This window comes from Pezoporus occidentalis, unplaced genomic scaffold (assembly GCF_034315485.1).
Source record: "Pezoporus occidentalis ecotype Australia unplaced genomic scaffold, CSIRO_AGI_Poc_V1 ctg145, whole genome shotgun sequence".
Taxonomy (NCBI): Eukaryota; Metazoa; Chordata; class Aves; order Psittaciformes; family Psittacidae; genus Pezoporus; species Pezoporus occidentalis.
The window spans coordinates 238992-257219 of record NW_026913263.1 but is presented as its reverse complement, the minus strand read 5'-3'; the positions used below and the strand labels follow the sequence as shown (position 1 = coordinate 257219).

At 48.6% G+C, this 18228-nt stretch overlaps 1 protein-coding gene across 1 annotated transcript in view; it reads left to right on the top strand.

Moving 5' to 3' along the window:
• Positions 1–18228, top strand: part of BSN (bassoon presynaptic cytomatrix protein) — a 95324-nt gene that overhangs the window by 24781 nt on the left and 52315 nt on the right. The window lies entirely within an intron of this gene.

The following is an 18228-nucleotide window of genomic DNA, read 5'->3' as shown; positions in this document are numbered from 1 at the left end:
TAGGCATAGAGGTTCCTAAACACCATTGTCTGAGCGAGACCTCAGCCTTCCAGTCCTTTTCCCAGATGAAGGGGAGCTGAGGTAACTGATACTCCTGGGTATGGAAAGACACGATTAGGTGGGTACTGCTTGTACCCCTGTAAAGAGTTATTTACCACTATGAAGATAAGGTCTCAGATCTTATAAAGGCCCTTGAGGCAGAAATCCAGTCTCCTGCAAGGAAATGCTATGGGTCACATTTCTGTTTCACTTCTAGATTTGCCACACATTTGTTTTGTTGTCCTAGCATTGCATTGAAGGCTGGCCATCCATTCTGAATATTATCAGTTAGTGGCTAACAAACAGAAATGCACCAATTGCTTTGTTTTCTGCTCCGCCTGGACCTTGTCTCCTCTGCCTTGCCCAAGAGCTTTCCCACAGTGTGCTCTATCCCGAGTCTGTCTTCCACATACTGAAGTTAAAATGTGTGTGTGCACAGAGATTCTGCTTAGCATCTCTAGGCCATCTCTTAGCATCTCTAGGTCTCTGTGAACTGTGATTGCCTGCAGAGCATTTCTAAACATCAAATCATAAAAAATGGGACCTGGAATGAAGAAAGATGCATGTTGGGGGGGTTTTGTTTGTTCAGAGTTTCAACATTTCCACAGCAAGTAACCTTAGGACTTGTAAGTAGGTCACTGAGGGAGCTGGGGATGAAAACAGAAAACAGTCGTCCAAGAGAAGCATTTGCAGCTCGCGTTGGCAGCTTGTGTGATGGGCTGGCTGGGGGAGTAGTGGTGGTTCTGTCTTGTTGAAGTGTGACTTGCTTTCTGCAGCAGGGTTACTTGTGCTGCTGTTCCCGAGCCACACAGAAAGGTGTCTGAAGCAGTTTGGTGGTGTTAAAAAGGGTTAATGGGAGGCAGCTCAGAGGTTTGTCTCTTTCTTGATGGTAGGAGTCAGGTTGGAAAGGACCTCCAGAGGTTGTCTGGTGCAGCCTCTGCTCAAAACAGGGATGAGGTGAGAGGGCTTTGGTCTTTATTCAGTGGGTCTCAAACTCCCAAGGATGGATGTGCTGGTCCCACCTGCTTGACTGTCCTTGCAGGAAATAAAACATGTGCCCAGTTTGGTCCCTCCAACCCTGCAGATGCTGTCGGATGGCTGATGATTGCTGATGAGGCCATTTGTGGGGTTGTATTTTCCATTAGCAGTTCTTTATGAAATGAATAGATTTCCATGTGAATAGTTGAAGTTCCTACTTTGTGCTGCAGTAGATACAGATTTGTAGCTTCTCTTTCTGCTCTTAAGGCTCTTAGCAGCATTAAATTTTCTTAGAAAATGTGATAGTTTTGACAACCAAACCCAAGGAAACCGAAATTGTGTTTTAATGGTACATTGTCTCCTCCACAATCTGTGGGGCTGCAAGGAACTGCAGGTGTGGCGAGGTGGGAACTCCAATACTTGTTTGGTGTGATGATTTCTGAAACCATTTTAAGAGCCTGGTTTTGAAAGTAAAGTGTTTACATAAGCTTGATGTGTCTTTTATAACTATATGTATATGCTATAAAATAGCTTATCTATATATTAATAAACTAACAGACTTGGTGTATGAGCTGTAGTCCATCATGCTCCATCCTGCCACTTACAATGCCAAAAGCAGATTGTTTAGAGGAGGGTTAACTGTACCTCCTAGCAGAGCACCTTAACTTGATGATTAGGTGGTACCTTCTCCTCAGAAGCACGTATGTTCCTTTGAAATACTCTTTCTTCCTTTTTGCGTGGTTTGATGGCCCTTTTGTCTTAAAGGTGAGTAATGAATTTCCATCATGACGAAGCAGTTGGCCTCTGCGATACCTTGACTTGATCCTTGCTGAGAGGAAAAAACCTATCTATTTTGGGGTTTTTATTTGCTGTCTTTTTGTTCCTTTGAGCCACCAGCTCATCCTTGTTTCACAAGGCTGGGCAAACAGCAGCTCCTGTCTGCTGTTGGTGTCACTCAGTATTTCACATGTAGACAGTCGTATTCTCCCCTCTGTTCATCTCCGTGCTCTGAAATAACCACTGCCATCATCTTCAGTTGGCTTGCGTGCTGGCGTGCCCATTGTCTCATTCATTCACTTATTCCTGAAGGTCAGCGCTCTTGCCATACACAGTTATTTTAAGCAAGAGAAAATGTGAAGCAGGGAGCTGTGATGGCACCATTAAAGACAAAGAGTTCTGAAAAAGCGTGGTAAAATGTAGCAGTTTGCTTACGCTCCTTGTGTAGGAAATAGGTTTCTGAATGGAGATGAGTTATTTTAAACGCGATCTTGCAGCCCTCTGTTCTAGGAGGATTTTTAATGTCTCATTGAAACTTCTTCCTAGTTTCCCTCTGTGCTGTCTTTGAAGGCTTTTTTTGGGCAGCTTGTTCTGCAGGAGCGTACCAGCAATGCTGTCGTCTCCTCGGGGGGGAATAGCTCAGTTTCAAGCCAGCACAATACGTTTAGAAAATCCTTTCTTTATACATCTTTCACTTTGTAATGCCACTCCTGTGGCTTTCGCCTGACTGATCCTGCAGCATGTTCATCTGATTGGATTTGCTCTGTTTGGCATCATAAGGAGTAACCTGCAGGCATCCTTTCTGTGTCTCTGGGGTTTTGAAGTGCCACTGCACACTGCTGATTTGATAAATTAATTTCTTCTTCAGTGTTCCCTTAAAATTTGTTGTGTTTCAGTTGTTTCCTCCCCATCCAAAGCGCTAAATGAGAAAATGTAGAACTTGGGTTGGATTTTAATCGAGAGCTGTGGCTCAGCATTAAAATAGGTGCTTTAGTTAGTGCTGTAGTGAAGCTCAAAATGTCTGGCTGCTGAACAGGTTTGGGGCTTTAGAAAATCTTTGTGTTCTCCCTTACGTTTCTATTGTGCTTTTTTTTCTACTTGAAATCTTGTTCATCCAGTGCAGTTTCATAAGTGTTCAGATGCACACAATAGATGGGTTTTTCTTTCCCGTACCCTGGATAAAAGGAGCATATTTATACATGTATGTTCTTCCCCAAATTACTTTCTTTTTGAAGCCCCTGCATTTGCCTCTGAGCCATTTTGAATGTATTCACTGTATTTATGACTGTATGAAGGGGCGATGCTTGATAAACTTCAGTTCTTTCCCACGTCTTTAGCTCTACTTGGGAAGACTGAAGAGATTCTTTGTACTTCCTGCATTATGAATATAATGTAATATGAAATATTTAAAATATTTCAGAATAAATCTGTTCTCTACGTGCTCTGTGCCTTGAAATTCGTCACCAACCTTTGATCACAGACCTTCAGCAAGTGAAACATGGAAAGTCCCAGGGAGGATTAAAAACTTGCTGGTTGGTTTCCCAACAGTGGTCAGGGTCATCTGCCAGGAGAGGAAAACCTCTCAGCAGCTCCTGAGTTATCTGTGGAAGGAGATACCTGAAAAATCACTTAAACTTTTTAGGTAAATATTTAAATTGAATTTTATTAATGGGAAAGAGACTATTAGCTGGGGAGATGAGAATGAAATGGTGTAAGTACGAATGTGGTGAGGCACTGGAATGGGTTGCCCAGGGAGGTTGTGAATGCTCCATCCCTGGCAGTGTTCAAGGTCAGGTTGGATGAGGCCTTGGGTGAGATGGTTTAGTGTGAGGTGTCCCTGCCCATGGCAGAGGGGTTGGAACTGGATGATCTTAAGGTCCTTTCCAACCCTAACTATTCTATGATTCTGTGATTCTATGTACAGTGTAGGGCTGTAGTTATACTATCATAATGTAACAGTAGGTGGTTTTCTGCTCAACAGTGTAAGAAAATTTGGGTAAAGAGGATCAAAGAAGAAGGAGCTGGGGGCAGCAGGGGGATGACAAGTGCTCAGCAGAGCATCTCGAGGTAGGAGCAAAACTTGTTGGTGCTGGAGGGATGGCCTTGGTCCAAACCTTCTCCAGCCCAGCTCCGCCAGCAGGAGTGGTGCCTGCCCACAGCATCACATCATTCATTTAGCAAATTACTTTAAGCCACAACAAAACCAGCAACAAAACAACCCCCCCAAAAGCCCACCACAAAACCCCCTGAACGTCACAGAAGTTGGGACTGCGTTCATATGCTTCTTTTTGTAACAGCCCCTATCTCGTTTGGTTCATCGTCTCAGTTTTGTACCTTGCAGCGTATTGGTGTCCAGTTGTCAGTAAAACATGCTGGTTTTGTGAATTAAAAGCACAATCTGAAATACTTATGCTTCAGGAGGCTTTGGCTTGACCAGTGACCACAGGTTCGATGGCCCTGCAAACGAAGGGCTTCGCTTAGCAGTGCCAGGGGGGTTATTAGTTCTATGTTGAAACAATGACTGTTATTAATAGCAGTAAACCCCCAATCTCTTCCTCTCATTACCTCATCTCCAGCCTGTCGTTCTTTGAACATCCAAGCATTTACAGGTCTCTGATACCCACTGCATTGGCCAAATCCCCTTTGGCATCAGTGGTTTTACCCTGGGGTCTCGGAGATGCTGAAACAATTTGATGGGAGCATGACTGTCATTTATGTTTCTGTAATTTCTGTGCCCTGAAGCCATTATTTTACAATAGGTTGTGCTCTGACATACTGGCCTGTTGTTCCTGGTTGTTAATGTGGTGGTTACTGGAACTCTGGCTCACCACTGTGAGCTCTGGGGCACCAAGGGGTGAGCACTAGAGGACTGGATAAAAAGGGTATCAACGTGCCAGTAGATAACTAACCATTATTTTTATGAGAGATGAACTCTTCCCTGTCTGTCTGTGCCTTTTCAAACAACCAGAGTGGTCCTTCTCCTTCTTGGCTCTTCAGTGAGGACATGCAGGGTGATGCTGGCATGGCATCTCCTAAATGTCCAAGTTTTTTCGTGGTGCGTCAGCCCCGTGTTTGATTTAGCTCATTGCAATGGCAGTGACGGCAGAGGAGGAGCTGTGAGGTCACATTTACATTGTCCCTTCTCTTCCCAGCAAGGTTTCCTCCTGCCCTTGGGACCTCGCTGGCTATTCATTTTCCCACCTGTGAAGCAGCCTGCGTCCTCAGCCATTTGCATGCGTGCAGCACTGCACCTCCAAGGGGTATCATTGTGCTCATGCAGAAACATGAGGCTGCATTTAGACATTATAGCTCCCCCTCCCCTGAAAGAATGGGGTTTGGGTCTGGAAGATGCTGTATCTCAAAAAGCAAATCCTGAAGTGTTTTAAGTGTTCCTTTGGACTGGCTTTCCTTGGGTGATTTCAACCCCACTGTCATGCTTGTTGTGGCTGTGGCTGAAGAGTGGGTTGCTGGGGAGGTAAGACTGTAGGGCTGGCTCTGTAAGCAGCAATCCTCCCTTCTGTGCACCTTTCAGCAAGTTCAGGAGCAGTTTTTTTCCTCCTGTGATCAGATCAAAACCCAGTTCACCCTCGGGCAGGCAGGATTTATGTGCTGTTGTGGTGTTAGACAGCTTTTTGCATGTGTACATGGTCAGGTTACACCCTCTATCGTATTGCTGAGTCAAGTTGCCTGTTTCAGAATTATTTCTCTTTTGAGAGCATTCTCCTTCATGATACAGCTGTAGAAATAAATCTGGCATTAGCGTTACGTGGCAGATCCGGGAGAAATTTTCCATTGGATCAGGTGGTGTAAGAGGAGAGAAATGGGAGTTTCATTCCAATTTGTTTGGTTTCAGCAGAGCTCCAAGCAGCAGTGACCTGTATGCTTAGTGTGTGATGCTGTTTGCAGGAGCCTCGCGCTCATCATGGCTGTTGCCTTCTCATAAGGATGCAGCAATTTGGGCTGCATCTGCCCTGAGAAGCATCCACCCGTGGGATGCTTGGCCCTGGTGCTTGGGTCAGTATCTGCAGTATGGGCTGGATGGGACCAGCGCTTCCTGGGGATGTGCCCACCTGAAGAAGCCCTGCAGTTCTCTTCAGGAGCACCTCATGAGCCAGACACTGAAAATATGCTCTTGTGAGTGCAGTGAATATCCTCTATTTTTTTAATGGTGAGAAAACATTGATAGGAACCTGGAATTTATCACCCTGGACAAACAAGTTCTGTGTGTGTGTGTGTGTGTGTATGTGTATTTCCCATGTTTTAACCCTTCCTCACCATTGCCCTTAATTTTTTAATCCCCTTATGCCTACACCAAGTACCCCAGCCTCATTTCATCCTTTATCTGCAGTGTTGCAGTGAAGGATGCTTCTGTTGTTCGTTGGTTGGCCTTTTTCTTCCCTGCTCTTTTTTTAATGGGGTGAATAGTACTGAATAAAGCAACTAATATGAAGCTGGAGAGTAGCATTCTTGAACTTGCTGAGGCTTTCAACGTATAAATGACTCATTTGCCTTTCTGGCCCCTGCTGCAGCCTGAACAGGGGCTTCTCCTAGCCGCCTGGAGCAGCGTGTGATTGTCTGTTCAGCAGATCACAGTTTAAGTTAGAGCCAGCACAAGAAAAAGCAGCTCATGAGTAATTCTGGCTGTTCCTCCCTGTGTGCCGCCTTTTGCTGCGCTCGGCGTAGATGATTCAAATAATGCAAAACTCTCTTGTATAAAATGTCAAAAGCTATCTTGGCTAAACGGTTCCCGGTGACTAATGGGGCTGGTGCTGCTCACGTGGCTCCGATGAGCCACAGCAGCAGGGACCTGGCTGCGGGGACAGCGAAGGGTCTATAGTGACGCGTTAAATTGTTTGGAGGGGACAGGAGAGTGTGGGTTTCCCCCTCCGCTGGCGTGATGCTGGAGGGCAGAGGGGTAATGAAAGCAACTGCAAGGAAAGATGAATATTCCTGAGAGGTGGGAAGTGGCCTGCTTCTTTCTTGGCATCTTGTCGCTTGATAAATATCAAGCCCAGCAGGCTGCATGCGCTGAGCCACCACCGCCCTGCGTCGTCCTTCCCTCGGTACATTAAGTTACAGCAAGCTGTTTGCTTGGACAAGGTACGGGTTTCCTCTGGCTTTCAGCTCACATATCACTTTGCCATTAAAAAGAAAAGTAAGCTGAGGACTGGAAGCAGCTGACAAGCTCTCCAAAGCACAGCGGGGTACCGAGTCAGAGGGTCCCCCCTGTGTTTGAAAGCTTTCTTGTGTCTGTTGCTTGCTTTCTGTTCCCACCTCTGGACATCCCCAGGCAGAGGAGTAGGATCATGTACAGCCTGTGGTGGTGGATGGAGCTATTTTGCTCACACAGATGTTGCTTAAGGTTTTCCTATGTGAGATTTCACATAGGTTGAATGTCCCTCTGCATCCTGCTCACTGCACTCAGAATATCCCAGAGAGCAGCAACGGCACAGGGCTTTACAGCCCTTGCTGGTACAATCTTGTTTGCAGTGTGGGCTTGGTGGTGAAATGTGCTGCCTTTGGGGAGTATTTAGAAGGAAACTTCCAGCACTTTCAGTGCCTCAATGGAGATTGAGTTAATCCCAGCTGAATTAGTTCCTATTCACCATCTTTCTCCAAGCAGCAGAGAGCAGGGTGGTTGTAATGGGGGGTGCCAGATGCTCCCCAATAGTTTATTGCACCCCTGTGGCCTCAGCGGGCCATGTCTCTGGTGTGGCAGAGGGTGTCCAGCAGGAGAGCCCCGGCACAGGAGATGCTGTGCTGTGGCTCTTCCCACCCCAGCTGGTAGTGACATACAAGGTCCATCTGGTTCTTAAAGATAGCAGCGCTTGGCAGAGGTGGTGGCATCCTGGCAGTGTCTCTTTTGCTCTGAATTTCAGCTGATCACTGTTGTTACTTCTAGAGCTGCGTGGGCTCCCATTACCAGAAACCAACTTGCTTCTTCCTAACCCTGTCTCTTACCTGTCTCTTGGCTGTGGTCATGTTTAGGTGCTATAAAGGGATTTGCCCAGTGTGGCAGACTGAAAAGCATCAGAGATTTCTGAAAAGAGCCCTGTGAATGCAGGGAGGTGTTTGTGGGGCAGCAGTTCATGCCTGCAGATGTGTTCCTCATCACCTTAATCCAAGCTCATACCACCTTGCTCCTGGATCTTGCCCTGCTGTCATACCTAGCTCCTCATCTCGAAGGTGTAATATGCAGCCATGCTCCTGGACAGCCTTATCCTAGGGGGTATGGTGCTAACTGGACTATGAAAACTGGCTAGAAATGCTTTATCTCGGCTGTAAACCTTCTGAGCAAGGACAGCCGAAGGGTGGGATTTTTCAGTTCTGGATTTAGTTCATGTTGTAAACAGGCTGTGCAGTTGCCTTGGCTTTCTGCTCCGGGTGAAATCAGAGCCAAGTTGTTGGAATGGCTCAAGAGGGAAATCCAGAGAGTGAAATGTGGTCGTAATGGGATGGGAGTGGACTGTGCATCAGGTCTGTTTGTCAAAACGAGTTAAGGCATGGACTTTACATGGCAGTAAAGCAGCTGGAAGTCAGTTTTGAAGATTGAATGGCCAGTGTGTCCCTTCCTTTCCTCCCTTGCCCCCTGCCATGTCCACACTGCCCATCTTCTGCATCTTAATCAAGCCCCAACTGCTTGTGCAACAGCCCTGCTGCTAGATTGCAGCTCACGTAAAGCCCCTAAGATGGGAAGAAGAGTTAACACTGACTCCTTTCTCACTCCCCACCTGCACTGTCACCCCCTTGCTATATCCAATCCATAGTGTTAGGCTGGCCAGACCCCTGAGCTGGACACCTCCATGGAAGAGGCCTGAGCGATGGGCAGGAAAGATGTGCCCATCAGTGTTACGGACTAGAAGTTTTGGTGCCCACCTCCCTCCAGCCACCCTCTCCCCTTTCTGACGAGCAGGACACAGCATTCCAGTTGCACAGAGACAGAAGCGCAAACACTCAGGCTCATGTTCAGCAGAGCCCAGATTACTCTGAATCATCCACTCTCCTTATCAGAGCGCTACAGGCGGCGCCTGCATCACTCGCAGCACAGGCCAGCGGAGCTGTGGCAGCACTCTGCCTGTTTTAATTGCCACAAGCGAGCAGCTATTTGAAGCCCTGTCCCCAAAGAGCAAAGGAGCTTGTCACTGCACGAAACTCGGCAAGAAACGCGGGCTCATCACGCGTTCCCATCCTGCTAAGGATGCAGATGTATAGGGGTGCACGTATAATGCCTCAACGAGGTGGGCGTGTTGGAGTGGGGGCACTTCTAGGCTTGGCTCTGGGAATGGGAGCTCCGCTTGGGATTTTAGTTTGGGGTTTTTTCCTCCTCTCTATTCATTGTGGAATACCCTGATGCCTAAAGACATGGGCTGGGGGGAGCTGGAGGGGCTGTGTCCCTGCAACTCCTCAGGTGTGAGGTTCCTCCAAACCCACCTTCATCATGGCTCTGGGCTGCACATCGGTTCTGCTCAGCCCCTCCTGTGTTCACAGATGTACCATGTCTCTTTGCCAGGAGGCATCCCATGTTTTTCCTGATCTCCTGCAAGGCACTGCTTGCTGCTCCTTCCCTCCATGTAAACGTGATGCCCAGTAGATAAAATACCAGGTCTAGTGGAAAGGGCTGGCTAAAAATTACTGGTCTGTGCTAAAATTGCCCTTTGGAACTTGTGAAGGGTTGGATTACCTGAATTTCTGGATTCCTCAGAAATAATGAGCGTGCTTACTGTGGGGAGAGGCTTGTCCTTGAGCATGCCTGCCTCTTTTGCCCCAGTGGGCAGTGCATGCTCTACATACTGCACAACCTTTTGAGCCTTGAGGAAAGCAAATACCCTTGTGTTTGATGGAGCATAGTGTGGTAATGCAGGACCAACAGTGCTGGGGCAGGGGGGTGCCCTCCTGCAAGGTTAAGCCCAGTTAAAGTGAGCCTTCATGTAGTTCTGAGCAACCTGCCTGAGGGGCCTTTGGCAAGACTGGGGAATGAACCCTGATCTGGGGGTTTTGGAGTCCCAAATCAGTTCTGAGATGCTGTGCCAGGCCCACTAATGCCCTGAAATTAGTTTTTACAAACTCTACCTTATGTTCTGACCTGCCATATTAATTTTCCAGATGATGAGATTGTGGCTTTTAAATTGGAGAGAGCTTTGAGAAATATCACCAAACAGGCATGCTGCTGCTGCCATCTGTCTTTGAGCTGCTCCTGGGATCCCATTACTTGCTCTCAGCAGACAATTGTTATTGCTTTATTGAATTAGGAAGAAGAAAAGCCAGCGACTTCCGAAATAGCTGTTTTCCATAACTAATTCTAGGTGCTAAATTCTCTCACCTAATTTGTTGAGACCTGGGGGATGTGTTGAAATAATGCTTTATGCAGCTCCTGGGCGTGCAGTTTTTACAGGTCTGCCCAGAAAAGTGCCATGATCTGACAGTTTTGAAGGGTGTGTCATTGGGAGGGCTCTGAACAGCTCCAGCACCACTGCATCAAGTGATCTCAAAGCCATGCCACCCCAACCAGGAGCCAACATTGGGCGATAGGTTCCTGTCTGTAAAAAGTGAAGGCTTCCTTGCCCTTCCTGATGGTTTTGGCCAGCTCAAGCTGTTGTCCCAAGTCTCCCTTCTTCTCCAGCTGATTCCTCTTCCCATGTCCTCCTCCTGCAGGCACCAGCCCCATGCCACCCAGCCTGCATCCCACCGGGAAGTAGAGGTCTCAGCACAGCAGGACCCTCTCCCTGGGATGTGGGTTCCTGTGCACTGATGAGCAGCATCCCCAGGGTGATGTTGACCATGCACAGTGTGGTGTTTTGCATCCCGATGCCTGCTTCTCCTCCTTGTCTTTCTGTGCAGGGTGCCAGGAGCCAGCCTTGCCAGGCACAGGGATTAACACCAGCAGACAAGGCTGTAGGCAGATAAAAGCATATGGGAAGGTGGTATTTGTTGGGATGTAAAATGCACCCCCCGGGTGCATGGATCCTGCTGCTTCCCCCTTGCTGGCCAACCCAGTCCTTGCTTGCCCGATTTAAGGCAGTTTGGGTGTGATTGCTCGCAGTCAGCACCGCTCTCACCATTCAGCTGGAGGCTTTGGTGCACACCACTTGAAAATCAGAGGTGAGACCTCTCCAGCTGAACACCCAAAACTGGAGGGAGCAGAAACTGCTCCTGCTACCTTGCCTGCAAAAAATGCCCTGTGGATCCGAGTCAGTCCTGTGGTAATCGCACTGGGTTTGCAGCTGGGGCACAGTGACAAGATTTACTGTTTCTCTCCAAAAGTGGTTTCTAATTAGCATTGGAGCAAATCAAAGTGGGGGTGAAATCAGCTTGAACTGAGCAGTTTGCTCCCCTGTAGTTTCTTTCCTGTGACCAGCAGGTCGAAGGAGGTGATCCTGCCCCTCTACTCTGCTCTTGTGAGACCTCACCTGGAGCATTGTGTGCAGTTCTGGTGTCCTCAACATAAAAAGGACATGGAACTGTTGGAACAAGTCCAGAGGAGGCCACGAGGATGATCAGGGGCTGGAGCACCTCCTGTATGGAGACAGGCTGAGGAAGTTGGGGCTGTTCAGCCTGGAGAAGAGAAGGCTGCGTGGAGACCTCATAGCAGCTTCCAGTATCTGAAGGGGGCCTATAGGGATGCTGGGGAGGGACTCTTCATTAGGGACTGGAGTGACAGGACAAGGGGTAATGGGTTAAAACTTAAACAGGGGAAGTTTAGATTGGATATAAGGAGGAAATTCTTTCCTGTTAGGGTGGTGAGGCACTGGAATGGGTTGCCCAGGGAGGTTGTGAATGCTCCATCCCTGGCAGTGTTCAAGACCAGGTTGGACGAGGCCTTGGGTGATATGGTTTAGTGTGAGGTGTCCCTGCCCATGGCAGGGGGGTTGGAACTGGATGATCTTAAGGTCCTTTCCAACCCAAACTATTCTATGGCTCTATGATGGACATGGAGTGATGCCATTCCCAGTGCACTGCATTGCCTGTCACCCAGTCCAGTGTGCTCCTTGGCTGCAGCACTGGTGGATGGGACCTTGCGTGGGGGTGCTGGGCACATTCAGCACCTACAGATGATGTGTTGAGCTCTAGGGCTTGAGTAAGAAATGCTTTAGTAGAAACTGTGCCCCTTTCCAGAAGCGTCCTGCCAGAGGCATAGGATGGCTTCCCGGAGATGGCTGTCACAGCTGTGATACTTTAATCAAAAAGACACAATTTACAAGCGAGAAGGTTGGTTTCGGGTTTGCTTTTTTTCTTTGCCTGACAAATTAATTTGAGATTTCATTAAACCACGGTCCATTGCTGCACACCGAGCTGTCGGCTCTGATGGCGTGGCCGGATGCCCTTGCTGAGGAGCTCTTAAACACTTTGCTCAAACAAGCAACCTGATTTATTCCTCTCGTAATTATTGCTTGGGTTGCGTGCACCACTGTGTCCAATGCCTCTCTATCTCTCCTTCCATCTTCTCTTTGCAGCCACCAGTGCCAGAAATGCTGCTGTAGCTCAGTGGTGGGAGCACAGCCTCAGGAAGGGAGATGGACCCCCTGGTACGTGGGGTGCATATTGGCATGTAGGCAATAAGGAGCTAAGGGCAGCATTGAAATAGCAGTTGATGGTGTTGTGTATGCACAAAAAGGGTGTTTGGGAGGGAATTCTTGCATGGTGGGTTTGGGAGGGGGTGTTGTTGGTTTGTTGGGGTGTTTTTGTGTCAGCCAAAAGCTGCTGCTGCCATTTGCAGCTCTCAAAGAAAAGCTGAGCAGCCACAAAAGGTGGAGGAAAGTTTTCCTTCTGTGGTATTTCCTTTAACGGAGCCATTGCTATTTGAACTTGTAATGGTTTCTAGTTTTGCCGTCGAGGATTTGGCCCCTCATTTGAGCAGAACCAACTAGCTTTCATGCTAAGCTTCCCAGGGTTTAAGTTGGGCTGATGACTCTATGGGGATCCTTTGAGCCCCTCATCAGGAGGGCAGCAGAGAGTGTCCCTAATTGTGTAACTTCATATTTTGGCCTGGGTGATGATAGAAGGTGCATCCTTCTGAACATCAGGATTCTTTCTGATTAAGAGCAGCTCAGATCTCAATGGCAACAATGACTGTAGGTCAGCAAGCAAAATACCATTATTTGAAGGACCAATTTTAATCTTGCTTTGCAACTAGCATTTGTTTTTGAATGCAGGGTGATTGCCATTGTAAACTGGTTTCCAGTTAAGTATCCCCTCCTTAGAGGGTATATAGTGGCTATAAAAACCCAATTAATGTGGCTTTATGGGTGTCTGTTCACATTCTAATTGTTTGCAGAGTTTTGTGTTAGAATTGGTGTATTTTGCTTAGTAGAGGATGATGACTTATGAGCTGGGTCCAGGTGCATTTGGATGGGGATAGGAATTCCAACGCAGAAAACCTATTCTAATTTATTAACATAGGTGGTTGGTGGCTGGACAAGCTGTTTCTGGTGTTTATGGCCATACTTGCAAGCCACTCAAGTGGGTGTCTCCAAAAGAAGGTGAGAGAGGCGGTGGGTCTAGGGGCAGGTGATCTGTAGGCTCCATTGATGGGACTGTGCAGAGCTAAGCTCCTTCCATAGCACATGGTCCTTCAAAACTGCCTGAGCAGCTCCTAAAAAATGCACAGAAACTGGACCTGGAAATGCAGAAAACCATTAATTGGGTCTGAAGGCCATGGAGGTGCCATGGAGGTGCCATGGAGGTGCCATGGAGGTGCCATGGAGGTGCCGTGGAGCCCCAGGGAGATCAAGACCAGAGATCTGCAGCACAAAGTTGGTGGCCAGTCACTTCTAGGAGACATTTAGCACATTGTGGTCTTGGTGCCAAGACATGCACCCCTGGATGGAGGCCTTCTGCAGGGTAGCTGATCACAGGCTGGTTTTACTGGATAAAAGAGCTGCTGTTCAGTGTTTGTGGTCTGTAGGATGGCAACTAATGGACTGAGACTGCAAGGAAGATTTAGGTTAGTATTTTGGGAATGTTTTCTAGCAGTGAGGGTGGTTAAGCCAAAGCTCCTTTATTCCCCCTTTCGCTGCCCAACCAGTAAGTCCACAAGTGATGGGGAGTTTTAAAGCCCAAATTAGACAAACATCTGTCGGCAGCAATGCAGGCTTGTTTGATCCTGCCTCGGGCAAAAGATAGAACCAGAGCCTTTTGGAGGCCATTGCAGCCCTATCTTCTTGCTGCTGCAAGACATCGGGGTGAAATCCTGAGGCCTTTAATATGGGTTGGTTGGAACGAAGCAGCAGCATAAACAGAACTCAGATGTGGGAGCATCTGTTGGAAAGAGCTGGGAATGGGGCAGGGAAGGGCAATGCTGGGTGCCCAGGCTGGAGGAAACCCACCCAGCACCTCTCTTCTGCTTATCAGAGAATCATAAAGATGCTCAAGGCTTATGATAGGACCTCAAGCCCTATAGGGAAGCTTCTTGCATTCATCTGGGGTCACTGGAGCCCAGAGGTGGTGCCTGCCCCTCTCACTGGTGGATGTGTGGTTGGTACAATGGTTTTCCCAAGCAGTGCTTGGCGCTGTGGTTCATTACCCCTCTGCTGTGGGAAGGGGCTCTGTCATGGGTTTAGGATTAACCCTCTTTCTGGAGACCTTCCAGGTCTCCCTCTCAGGTCTCTTGTATTTGAGCATGGCAAGTCCTTTCATTCCCCCAGGCGTTCTCCTTCCCCTGCCTCCTCCATCGCGTTCTTTCTGATTGCTGTCCCTTGTGATGGCCCCGGCAGTCCTCCATCCTCCAGTGCACTGCATCTTGCTGTGCTTCACTGCAGCTCTTTAAGCTCAGTCACGACCATCTAATGAAATCCCTGGATAAACTGGTACAGCCAGCTCCTGAGGAGGGGCTTGGGGGACACCCAGCAGTGTCTGGACCAGGAACAGAAGAGGGTATGTGCTGTGCCTGCCTCCTCCCAGGTGCACAGCCGAACTTTGTGCCTATTCAATTTGTTCACTATTTACAACCTCTGAGCTCCACAATAACCCAAGTGAAGGTATGGACTGTTGGAGTGATTCCAGCGATGTTTAGACCTGCTCCAGGCAGACTGTGCTGCTGCCCCTTTGGTAACAAGAGGGGTGTCTTGGGATCATGGCATCTGCTTGCTTTCCCTTTGCCTCAGCCATAGATTTGTGCTTCATAGATTGTGTGGCTAGCTGGATTATAAATTATTCATGGCAGGGAACTTATCGTGTTTATCTGGAATAATTGAGCAATTAAGTCTGTTTAGGTATGTAAAAAGATTGTGCAATGGCTTGTCTATCTTCAGGCCTCACATTCTGCAAGAGCATTTATTACATATTTAATCCAGAATAATAAAAAAGGCAGAAAATACATTCTGCTTTGATGCATCGATCCACTCTGATACGTTCATTTGCAGAAGTTGTTCATTCCAGCGGCTCCGCTCATAAATGCTTATTGGCCCAGGATAAATGAGACCTAACTTGGCTCCTTCTGTCTGGAGAAAATGTGAGGCCATAACACCAGGTCTGTGACTGTCTCTGAAAGTACTTTGGGCTATTTACGCAGGAACTGGGGTTGTCTTTACTGTTCAAGAGCTTCTGTCCCAGACACTTGCTACTGAGTCAGAGGATCACGATCCTCTCCACCCTGACTGCTGCTGTACCATACTGAGATATTGATGCTGTCAAGGTAATGCAGTGTTTGGAGTGTAAAAGCACCTTCAAATATTCCAGCATGTTTAGTTTAGTCCCTGAACTACAGCCATTATCTCCTATTGCTGTAATTGCCCAGGAAGCTTCCCAAAGGAGCCAGAAACTTTCAGACAAGGCTGCAGCAGGGACCACTCATAACTGAATAAATTGAAGCCGTGCAGTAAATGAATTCTGTGTTGCCAATAGGAAACTGGGCAAGTTTATTAAATAGATTGTTCTAAGTCTGTTTACTGAGAGCAGCATATGCTCTGCATCACCTCTGTACGTGGTGTACCACGCTGCAGCCAGAGAAACCCCGTGGCCTCATGCATTTCTCTGCTTTGGGCAGGAGGTACCACTGAGTGGAAAGTTTTGAGCTCCTCTCCTCCCTCCCAGGCTGCTATTTTAGTGCTGCAGAAGACAATGAGTGAGCAGGACCGGAGGCTCCTGTTACTCTGGATGTCTGTCCTTCAGCAGCAGCAGAAGGCAAAGCAAGCCATTAGGCTTTCCTTGGCCGAGAAGGGCTCGTGTGGAAGTCCTGCATAACAGAGCGGGAGCGGACCTGGGGCTGCACTTAGAGCACATCAGCGTGCAGAGCTCGAGAGGTTAAAACCTGGGGTGAGCTCTTTGCCATCCTCCCTGACCAGGCCCAGGAGACAGCATCCTCTGAGCACGCACAGACGTCCAAACCTTTCATGCTCTCCTGCGGACAAGGAACAAAGGCTGTCTAAACAGGAGCTAGTGAGGCAGCAAATTGCACAAGAAACATTCCCTAATGAACTGGAAGGACTTGTCCCTTCGCCTCGGGCAGTGGCACTGCTTAGCTAGGCAGTGCCTTGCTTTGGAGGGGGGACCCGTGCTCCCAGGGAGCAGAGGAGCAGCGCTGGGTGAAGGTTTCCTCCTGCCCATCTGCTTCTCTCCACCAGCAAGGGCGAGGAGTGAAGAAGGGGATGGTTGTGGTTACCGAGGAGCTAGCAGCTCGATCGCCGCCTTAGCCATGGGGATGCTGCTGGGGGAGCACCGTGATGGCACAGCAAGGTTAGTTGCAAAGCTGCTCAGTTATATTCTTTGAATGTTTGCTTCATCTCTGCGTGGGGTGGGCAAAGATCATCCAAACAGCAAGGCACAGGAGCTGGAGGTTGAGGGTCTGCAGAGCCTTGTGTGGGTTAATGCCTCCTGAGGCCCTTTGGGGAGAGGAGAAGACTTGCTCTAGCAGCCTTCTCTTGGGAGTGCTAACTAGAGAAAAGGAAGCTGGTTAAGGAGTGACTAATAGGATGAAATGGCACTGTCTGATTCCGCAGCTCGGTTCTCAGGACAAACGTGGTTTCCCATCTGTTATTTACAGTGCAGGAGATGAGTTTGGGGGTTGGTTCCTCTCGCTCGCCAGCAAGCGAGCAAGTTGATTATTTTCTGGCAAGTGCCAGCAGGATGATTGCTGACTGCTTCAGTGGCTTCCCCTTTTGGGCAGGAGTGCTAAGGACTGGGTTTTATTTGTATTGAGATGTTTGAGGATAAAGATGAGCATAAGGTGGCCTTTTTCAGACGTGCCTCAGTGACCAATCCCCCTGTCACTTAAGTGCCAGAGCACTCCTAATTGCACAGTTCCTCTGGAGGCCTGGGTTCTCCTCAAACTGTGCTTTAGATTTGGACCAGGAAGCCTCAGCCCACGCTGCCTGTGTGTTTGCATCCGCCTCCTCTCCACCTGGATGCAGGCGTGAATTTCGGTGATGTCTTGACGTGCAGCCTGGCCACAGATACATGACAATTCCTGCACCCTGGACTGTTTGTGGTCCTCCAGAGGTGCCTTAGGAGACTTCATCTCCTGACCTTATCCGCTCCCCCTACATCACACCACACTTCAGCCTCCCACGGGATGCTTTGCAGGCTTCTCATTTCATCCGCTTGCAGGCTGCGCACTGATCCCAACAGGAGCTGTTTTTCCTACCCTCAGCACGTGAGCTTCATGGCAAGCTGTCCCTGCGCTGCTGTAGGAGAAATCAGCAATAGTTCTGCTGTAAAAAACAATCCTCCAGCCTTCCGAATAAGACATAGATTTGTATTTGTCGTACGTTCCACCAGCCAGTCTGAGATGGTGTGGGAAGCCTTCTCCATGCACTCCCTTTAGAGTCTTCCATGCATCAGCAGCTCTTCCAGGTTTTGCTGAGCTTTCCCTGCTCTCCTACAGCCATCCCCACCTCCTGCCTTCCCAGCAGCATCCTGCCGCAGCTTGCTGTGGCCTCTGTTCTCTAGCCAAGGGCTGCCTTCTCGCACGGCCTCTTCCCTTGGACCAGGGTGTTGCTTTAATTGCAGGGTACGTGGCTTTGACAGGTTTCAGCATGACAATGTAAAAGGCAAGATGTGCTCCTGGAGAGCTCCCCTGGAGTGGATCCGGGAGCCATGGAGGGGAAGGGACATTTTGCTGACTGGCTGATTTTGGGAGGTGACGGTTCTTCATCTCGGGCAGAGCTGATGAATTGGATGCACATGAGGATACCCTTAGGCAGACTACTGGCAGCTTTTGCAGCTCTAGGGAGAGGCCAGGCTGGTGCAGTGCTCCTCCAGGATAAACCAGTAGCACCCATTAATGAAACCCTTCTTCATCCAGTCAGTGGTCTTGGCATTGAGCCTCTCCGTTAGCCTGATTGATTAACACAGTACCTTCATTACCAATTCCAGCTTGGGTTATTCTTATACTCTTCTAGGTCTGGCTGTTCTGGTGCCTGTGAAAGGCAGAGGAGGGAGCTGTGACTGTGGCCTCGGGGTGGATCTGCTGGATTTTGGCTTCATGAGTGGTGGCTCTGG